Source organism: Ranitomeya imitator, chromosome 1 (assembly GCF_032444005.1).
Source record: "Ranitomeya imitator isolate aRanImi1 chromosome 1, aRanImi1.pri, whole genome shotgun sequence".
NCBI classification, from domain to species: Eukaryota; Metazoa; Chordata; class Amphibia; order Anura; family Dendrobatidae; genus Ranitomeya; species Ranitomeya imitator.
In genome coordinates, this window is record NC_091282.1 from 1038917683 (window position 1) to 1038928472 (window position 10790).

Here is a 10790-nt window from a genome sequence, read left to right on the forward strand (position 1 = left end):
CTATGTTTTCATCCTCATTATTTCGAACTGTGTTAGTCCTCAGGAGAGATTGCCTATCAGCCGCATAGTCCTCCCTTAGCGGTTTGTCTAGCGCAGTACACGGATACCCCCTCGTCCTGAACCTTTGATACAGGAACCTCGATTGTCTTCTAAATGTACCAAGGTCGGAGCAGTTCCTCCTAATTCAGAGGGACTGTCCCTAGGTATACCGCTTTTGAGAGGGACAGGATGGTGACTAGTCCATCTCAAAAGATTATTTGTCGTGGTGGGTTTTCGATATGTGCATATACTTATACTCCCATCCACCTCTTTAGAAATTGTCAAGTCCAGGAAGTTAATACTTCAGCTATGATACTCTGAAGTAAACCTAAGTCCAATGCTATTTTTCTTTATACTCTCCACAAAATGGCGGAACTCTTCCCCTGGGCCAGACCAAAAAAACAAGATGTCATCAATATATCTGGCTCAGAGACTGATAAAAGGAGTCCACCAAACCTCCCCCTTCCCAACAATGTGGGTTTCCTCCCACGAGCCCAGGAAAATATTTGCATAAGTTGGGGCCCAAGGGCTCCCCATTGCAGTCCCCCTGAGCTGGGGGAAGTATTTACCATCAAAAAGGAAATAATTGTGAGTGAGAGCAAAATGCAGAGGTTTTTCAATGAACAAATTGTGCCCATAACAATCAACCAATCTTGTTTTCAGGAAATGGGTAATAGCCCTCATGCCACACTTGTGTGGGATGCTGCTGTAGAGTGCCTCCACATCAATTGATGCCACCAGTGTGTTGGCCTCCACTGCAGTCCCCTCCAGCATGCTTAAAAGATGGGAAGTATCCCGGACATATGAGGGAAGCGATACTACAAAAGGTAGTCAGAGTTCTGTCAAGATAAATTCCACAATTCTGTGTTAAATAATCTATCCCTGCCACAATCGGTCGACCCCTCAGGCGTTCTAGCCACTTGTGGATCTTAGGCAGAGCATAGAATGTTGGTATAATAGGATTGTCAGGAAACATAAATTTCATTTCATTTTCATGTATTAAACCTTCCTCTCTTGCCTGATTCAAGATTCTTGACAGTTCCCCTTTCTAAACTAGAGTTGGATCACCTCGCGACACCTCGTATGTCTCCAGGTCATGCAGTAATGTGTGACACATTTTCACATAGACACAATGGTCCATAAGTACGAGGTTACCACCCTTATCCGATGCCTTAATAATAATGTCCCTATTCCTCTCCAAACTCTCAAGAGATGATATTTCACTCACTGATAGGTTGGAGAGACCTTGACGGTCTTTACCTGGAATTTTACATAAATCAGCTTCAACCAGTTTTATAAAAATGTCAACACTGGTGACCTCAGTGATGGGTGGCATCCTCGTACTTTTCCTTTTCAAGTTAGTAAATGAACCTTTTCCATGACCCTGTGCATTTTCATCTAGAAGGCCCGTTAGGGCCTGAAAACCCTCTACATCATCCTCCGATAGACCTAGCCTTCTACACTGCTCCAGATCATGTTTTTGAAAGTGAACACACATGACTTCAAAACTTGGCAGAAAGTAACAACATTTTCTGTTTTGTGCACTCTGCACTTTATACACTCCTCGACATTGAAATTGCAACATCAAAAAGAAAAAGTTGTGGATTTATGGAAATCAGAGGATGCACAGACATGTTAATGATATGTAAATTATGAAAAAGGGCAAATAGCAGTTAATAAAACATCTTGATTATTCAATGACAAGTATGAGTGCCACTCATAGAAATTCACGCACTTGCACGCATCAGCTCCTATCAAAGAGGTTATTAATGTATGTCTGAGTAATGTCCTGCCACGCTGAATGCAGTTGGGCACGCAAATCATCCTGATCCCTTTGCTGACAAATTACGTTTCTGATGTGCTCGATGGGAGACAAGTCCAGAGACACTGCATACCATGGTATAATGTTTAAGCCCCGTAGGCTTCTCACAGTAACTCATGCAACAAGTGGCTTGGAATTGTCATGTTGAAAACCTGCTCCAGTGAAATTTTGGAGAAATTATGGTAAAACTGCTTAAGTGAAATGAATATTCACCTCTCTCCACGCCCATGTAGTTAAATATTCATTTCACTTAAGTAGCGGCACACGTGACAGCAGCTGCACAAAGGCTTCGGCTGACACTGTGCACTCTACTGAAGAACAATGAATACTCACTGCTCTCTGCGCACACAGTCCTGGCATGCAGAGCAGTGAGTATTCCGGCAGCTACCCTTTGGCTTGCAAGCAGCGTCGGACTGGAGTACCTTGGGCCCACCAGAGAAAAATCATTCTTGGGGCCCACCATGCCATTTAAAAATACCACACAGGATAGATCCTATATACCACACCAAACACAAGAGCTGACAGATCCTCTATATACCACACCACACAGGACAGACCCTCTATATACTACACCACACAGGAGAGCTGACAGATCCTCTATATACTACACCACACAGGAGAGCTGACAGATCCTCTATATACTACACCACACAGGAGAGCTGACAGATCCTCTATATACTACACCACACACGAGAGCTGACAGATCCTCTATATACTACACCACACAGGAGAGCTGACAGATCCTCTATATACTACACCACACAGGAGAGCTGACAGATCCTCTATATACTACACTACACAGGAGAGCTGACAGATCCTCTATATACTACACCACACAGGAGAGCTGACAGGTCCTCTATATACTACACCACACAGGAGAGCTGACAGATCCTCTATATACTACACCACACAGGAGAGCTGACAGATCCTCTGTATACTACACCACACAGGAGAGCTGACAGATCCTCTATATACTACACTACACAGGAGAGCTGACAGATCCTCTATATACTACACCACACAGGAGAGCTGACAGATCCTCTATATACTACACTACACAGGAGAGCTGACAGATCCTCTATATACTACACTACACAGGAGAGCTGACAGATCCTCTATATACTACACCACACAGGAGAGCTGACAGATCCTCTATATACTACACCACACACGAGAGCTGACAGATCCTCTATATACTACACTACACAGGAGAGCTGACAGATCCTCTATATACTACACCACACACGAGAGCTGACAGATCCTCTATATACTACACCACACGGGAGAGCTGACAGATCCTCTATATTCTACACCATACAGGAGAGCTGACAGATCCTCTATATACTACACCACACAGGAGAGCTGACAGATCCTCTATATACTACACCACACACGAGAGCTGACAGATCCTCTATATACTACACCACACAGGAGAGCTGACAGATCCTCTATATACTACACTACACAGGAGAGCTGACAGATCCTCTATATACTACACCACACGCGAGAGCTGACAGATCCTCTATATACTACACCACACGGGAGAGCTGACAGATCCTCTATATTCTACACCATACAGGAGAGCTGACAGATCCTCTATATACTACACCACACAGGAGAGCTGACAGATCCTCTATATACTACACCACACATGAGAGCTGACAGATCCTCTATATACTACACCACACAGGAGAGCTGACAGATCCTCTATATACTACACCACACACGAGAGCTGACAGATCCTCTATATACTACACCACACGGGAGAGCTGACAGATCCTCTATATTCTACACCATACAGGAGAGCTGACAGATCCTCTATATTCTACACCACACAGGAGAGCTGACAGATCCTCTATATACTACACCACACAGGAGAGCTGACAGATCCTCTATATACTACACCACACAGGAGAGCTGACAGATCCTCTATATACTACACCACACAGGAGAGCTGACAGATCCTCTATATACTACACCACACAGAGAGCTGACAGATCCTCTATATACTACACCACACAAGAGACCGGACAGATCCTCTATATACTACACCACACAGGAGAGCTGACAGATCCTCTATATACTACACCACACAGGAGAGCTGACAGATCCTCTATATACTACACCACACAGGAGAGCTGACAGATCCTCTATATACTACACCACACGGGAGAGCTGACAGATCCTCTATATACTACACTACACAGGAGAGCTGACAGATCCTCTATATACTACACCACACGGGAGAGCTGACAGATCCTCTATATACTACACCACACCGGAGAGCTGACAGATCCTCTATATGCTACACTACACAGGAGAGCTGACAGATCCTCTATATACTACACCACACAGGAGAGCTGACAGATCCTCTATATACTACACTACACAGGAGAGCTGACAGATCCTCTATATACTACACCACACGGGAGAGCTGACAGATCCTCTACATACTACATTACACAGGAGAGCAGTAATGTAAGTCCAGTGTGTGTAGTAAAATACTTACCGGTGTCCGTATTCCACTGCAATGAAGACAGAAGCAACGACACAGCGGCAGAAGACGGCGACTGCTGCGTATTTTATTACGCACAGGGAAGGTTTCTGTTGGGGGCGAGACATTGTTTTTATTAGTATGATTTTGGTATAGATGTGATTTTTTTTCATCACTTGTTATAGCTTTTTTTGTGGAATTGTGGCGACCCGAAAAAAGGACATTTGGAATTCTTGAGTTGTTTCTGTTTACGGTGTTTACTGATCGAGTTAATTGTTTTTATATTTTGATAGATCGGACGTTTCTGAACCCAGCAATGCCAAATATGTGTTGTTTTTTTATTTTTTAAATATATTTATTTTCAATTGACTAAAAAGGGGTGATTTGAACTTTTAGGAATTTTTAAAATTTTGTTTTTCCCTTTCACTGGTACAGATAGCCCCCTTAAAGGACATGAGGATGCGATCATCCGATCGCATGTGCCATTAAATACAGTGATGCCACAGCATCACTGCAGATAGCAGAAATCAGTCATGACAACCCATCGGTGACCCACGATCACATCATGGGCGCCAATGGGTGAGAGAATGATGCGCACGCATGTTGGCATGTGTTATATGCTGCTGTCAGAGATTGACACTGGCATTTAACACGCGCCATACATGTAAGGCTGATGTCGTAAAGGTGTTACCTGAGGACCCCCTTCACCACTGTGTCACCCAATATCCTGTGGGCCCCCTCCCCCACTGTGCTACCTCTATTTTCCCGTGGGCCCCCTCCCCCACTATGCTACCTCTATTTTCCTGTGGGCCCCCTCCCCCACTGTGTCACCTCTATTTTCCTGTGTGTCCCCTCCCCCACTGTCACCTCTATTTTCCTGTGGGCCCCCTACCCCACTGTGTCACCTCTATTTTCCTGTGGGCCCCCTACCCCACTGTGTCACCTCTATTTTCCTGTGGGCCCCCTCCCCCACTGTGCCACCTCTATTTTCCTGTGGGCCCCCTCCCCCACTGTGCTACCTCTATTTTCCTGTGGGCCCCCTCCCCCACTGTGCTACCTCTATTTTCCTGTGGGCCCCCTCCCCCACTGTGCTACCTCTATTTTCCTGTGGGTCCCCTCCCCCACTGTGCTACCTCTATTTTCCTGTGGGCCCCCTCCCCCACTGTGTCACCTCTATTTTCCTGTGGGCCCCCTCCCCCACTGTGCCACCTCTATTTTCCTGTGGGCCCCCTCCCCCACTGTGCTACCTCTATTTTCCTGTGGCCCCCCTCCCCCACTGTGCTACCTCTATTTTCCTGTGGGCCCCCTCCCCCACTGTGCTACCTCTATTTTCCTGTGGGCCCCCTCCCCCACTGTCACCTCTATTTTCCTGTGGGCCCCCTCCCCCACTGTCACCTCTATTTTCCTGTGGGCCCCCTCCCCCACTATGTCACCTCTGATTTCCTATGGGCCTAGTCAGAGAGGGAAAGGGGAGCCACAGTAAAATAGAGGTGGATGACACAATAGGGGAAGGGGTCCACAAGAAAATTAGAATATCACTGTGGGCCCCCTCCCCTAACTGCCTCTGTGCAGGCATCATAGAGTTATTTACTTACAGTCACAGTGACTGACTGCAGCCATCAGACTCCTTCTGCTCCACTGCTGCTTGGGTAGGACTGCTGACCAATCACAGCACAGCTCCTTGCCTGAGCTGTGCTGTGAGCTCACACAAAGAAAACTAACGCTGATTGGCTGAATTGCAGCCAATCAGCGTTACACTGCTGCCCAGGGCTTTGTGGATTGTGGAAGAGGAGCAGAGATCATACCCAGCACAGGAGACAGGTGACTGCGGCAGGTCAGCTGTGTGTGCTGTCTGCTCTCAGCCTCACAGTCAGCTGTTCCTTTGACTGTGCTGCTGGCTGAAGAGAGGGTCGGCACACACACACACAGCTCTCCTGGCAGAGGAATGGCAGCGGCAGCAGGTGATGTGAAGGAGCTGCTCCTGCACTTCCCATCACCTGTGCAGTCTGCCAGCTGTGCCGACTATACAATAAAGTGCACACTGCTGTGCGCAAGCTATGAGCATGCAGGGCAGGCACAAATGAAGGAGGCAGGAGATGGGGGGCGGGGCCCACCGGAGGATTCTCCGGTGTCCCGGTGCCCCAGTCCGACCCTGCTTGCAAGCAGCGCATGGCATCCCTGCCATGCGCTGCTTGCAAGCATAAAGCAGCTGCTTGCATCAGAACAAGATGCTGCGAGGGAGTGCTGGTAAGGTAAGTAATGTTTTTTAAAATGTTTTCTGATGGGGCCATGCATACCAGGATGGGGTTGGGAGACAATTATACCAGAATAAGGATGGAGCCCTGCATACGAGGACCGGGATGGGGGCCAATCATACCAGGTTAGGGATGGGTGTTGTGAGTTCTGTTTTTGGGCTCCCTCTGGTGGTTACTGATGGTACTGGGTGATTTGTGTTCTGCTGTCTCTGGTGTCCACCTGTTCTATTAGGATTTGGGAGTTTCCTATTTAACCGGGCTTTCTTGTCATTTCCCCGCCGGCTATCAAGGTTATCAGAGTGTTTTGTTACCTCAGCTTCTGGCTTCAGTAATCTTCAGGACAAGCTAAGTTTTTGATTTTCTTGTTCCACGTTTTGATTTATTTTTGTCTTGTCCAGCTTGCATATAATTGTTTCTTTGCTGCTGGTTGCTCTAGCGGGCTGTAATTGCTCCTCATGTTCCATGAGTTGGAACATGAGTTCAAGTAATTACAGGATGGTTTTTTGAAGGGTTTTTTGCTGACCGCGCAGTTTACTTTTGTATCCTCTGCTATCTAGTTTTAGCGGGCCTCATTTTGCTGAATCTGATTTCATACTGTGTATGTGCCTTCCTCTCTTTTCACCGTCATTATATGTGGGGGGCTGCTATTTCTGTGGGGTTTTTCTCTGGAGGCAAGAGAGGTCTGTGTTTCTTCTAATAGGGGAAGTTAGATCTTCGGCTGGTGCGAGACGTCTAGGATCAACGTAGGCACGTTCCCCGGCTATTGTTATTTGTGTGTTCAGGTTTAGGGTCGCGGTCAGCTCAGGTTCCATCACCCTAGAGCTCGTTGGTGCTTGTCCTTTTGTGATTCCCTGCCATTGGAATCATGACAGATGGGGCCCTGTATACCAGAATAGGGATGGGGCCATGCATACTCGGACAAGATGTTTGCCCTGTATACCAGGATAGGGTTGGGGCCATGCATACTAGGACGAGATGGAGTCCTGCATACCAGAATAGGGATGGGGCCATGCATACTAGGATGAGATGAGGTCCCTGCAAACCGGGATGGGGATGAGAGGGACCATTCCTATTAGGATAGGGATGAGGGGGCCATGCATACCAGAATAGGGATGAGGGGGCCATGCATACCAGGATAGGGTTGATAAAGAAATATAAGAAAGTCAGCTCACCCATCAAGTCTTCCAGGATTCCAAGCACGGAAACTGCCGAGCGGCAGGAGAAAGCAATCAATCAAATAGGACTAAGAACCACAAGGTTCGAAACACACATGCCCACGCTATTCTTCCAATATTGAGGTTGTGATTTTTACTGTAATTGGATCATTAATCTTAAAAGGACTTTTTCAATAAAACATAAACGTTTTTATGGGACTGTTTGAGCTGGAGTACCTAGGATAGGGATAAGGGATCCATGCATTCCAGGGTAGAGACGAGGGGGCCATGTGTTTCAGGATGGGGATAAGCGGACCATATATACCAGGATAGGAGATACTAAGCACAGAATTGACCACTTTTTTTTCTTCATTTTTCTTTCCTACTTTCCTCTTCTAAAACCTAGGTGCGTCTTATGGTCCGATGAGTCTTATTCATTAAAAAAGGAAGAATGTGCAGTGAAATATAAATTATATGCATGAGGTTTTGTTCAAGATTTTGGCCAAAATACACAAGCTCACAAGCAACGTCAAGTGCCGCCATACTTGTCCCCACACTAAAATTAATAGCAATAACACAGCAAAACTAAATATAAAAGAAAAAAGGCAGCTGTATTTACCAACACAGGTCAGAAAACTAATGCCCTTACAGAATGCAGCCACGTTTTAATTTTGTCATGTCCTTTTGCTGCGTGATGGTTTTAATTTTAGTGTAGAGACTCACGAGCTTGCGAAGCTTGGAAAGAAAGAATAACTATTGTCTTCTTGGAGTGCAATTTCTGCTGGAATAGATTGTGAACACCATATTACATTTGCAGAGTCCCTGAGGTACCAAAACAGCAGGCACTCCCTACAAATGATCCCATTTTGGAAAATAGACCCCTCAAGGAATTCATCTAGGGTTGCGGTGATCATCTTGTACCTATAGATGACTCATAAAACTTTATAAAATTTGTGACATTTTTAAGTCTCAAATTTGAAATTTTCACAAGGGGTAACAGGGGAAAATAGGCCTCAGAATTTGTTTACTCAGTTTCTCTCCAATGCGATGATACCCCAAATGTGGTCAAACAAAAGCTAATGTTTGAACAAATGGCCGGCTGGGAAAGTAAAGAGCCCTACTTGATTTTTAAAGTGTAAACTTGGACGTAATGTTACATTTTAATAGCCCCTGACATGCCAAAAAAATAGAAGCCACCACAAGAGACCCCAAACTAAACACAACAAGGAATTCATCTAGGGGTATGGTGAGCTTTTTTACCCCATAAAATGCATCACAGAATTTTGTATATTTGGCCATGGAAATAAAAAATGTAATTTTTATCACTAAAATGTTTTATTTGCTACACATTTTTCATTTACTTATGCTAAAAGTTTTATCAGAGTTCAGTCATTGTAAGATTTTACTGTCATAGTTTGATCATAGTTTGATCAGAGTTTCATAAGTTTTTCTCATGAAAAAAAGACTGATGGCTTCTTGAAGTTTCTCATATCAAACAGTCCTTGAAAAATGGACGGTACACAGATGGCAAATCAAACCAATTTCAGATCAAAATTGGTCATCTCTCATGTATCATAGACACCCCCTAACGAAGCCTTGGTTGAAACTTGCATTGGGGCTGGTAGGCAAGCACATGTACACTCTACCCCGGTACATTCACATACCATCTTTGATGTAAGTATTAGAATTGTTTAGCAATAGTCATTGCTTCCCTTTTTCTTTGAATAGGGGTATTTGGTTAGAGGCCATAATGTTGATAGGCCCTGCTGTAAATATACATATGAAAAAATTCTCTGCTAAGTTTATTTACATGCTTGCTGGCACGACTTTTTTCAGGAGTGCTCTGTTTGTGTCTTATTTATGTTTGTTCAGTCATAATATCTTTTAAAAATATTGAAATAAAATGTTATTTTTTTATGAGACCTATTTTGCACTCGGTTTTCTCATGTTGGTCTACCCCCTTAATGACCGCCGATACGCCTTTTAACGGCGGCAGTTAAGGGTACTTAAACCACAGCGCCGTTAGCTGTGGAAAAAGTGAATAGCGCCCCCCAGAGTCGGATTTTCTCTGGGGACTTGCTTACCGGGGGTAGCTGAGACCCCAGAGAACATGATTCGGGGGGGTTTTACCGACCCCCGGGTTGCGATTGCCGGGAATTAACCGTTTACCGGCGGTCGCAAAAAATACCCCTGCGATTTCCCATTTAATTTCTCTGTGCTCCAATGTGATCGCACATCAGAGGACAGAGAAATGGGGTCCCCGATCGCCCCCCGATACTCACCTGTCTCCCCCGGTGCTCCTCGTGGCTCCCGATGGGCGCCGCCATCTTGTTCCGGCCAAAAAGTGGTGGGCGCATGCACAGTGTGCCCGCTGGCCGGCACCCGGAAGATCTTTGGGGTCTCGGCTGCCGGGAGCAGCCGAGACCCCAAAGAACATGATCAGGGTCGGTTTTTACCGACCCCTGTTTTGCGATCGCCGGTAATTAACTGTTTACCGGTGACCGCAAAAAAAAAGCAGTGTGTTATTCTCTGTCCTCTGATGTGATTGCACATCAGAGGACAGAGAAATAGGAAGATTCGGGAACCCTGTTATGCTTATCGGTGTCCCTGGATCCTCCTGCGTCCCCTCCTGCCCGCCGGCTTCTTCATCCGGTAAGAATATGGTGGGTGCATGCGCAGTGCGCCCACCATGATCTGCCGGCCGGCAGCTAGAGGAGTTGGGGCTAAAATTAGGGTTAGGGTTAGGGTTGGGGCTAAATTTAGGGTTAGGGTTGGGGCTAAATTTAGGGTTAGGGTTGGGGCTAAATTTAAGGTTAGGGTTAGGGCTAAATTTAGGGTTAGGGCTAGGGTTAGGCTTCTTTCACACTTGCGTCAATACGGGGCCGTCGCAATGCGTCGGTCCGACGTACCAACGCATGTTGTGAAATTGTGCACAACGTGGGCAGCGGATGCAGTTTTTCAACGCATCTGCTGCCCAGTCTATGTCCTGGGGAGGAAATGGCAGACGCGACGTACAAAAAAGTTAC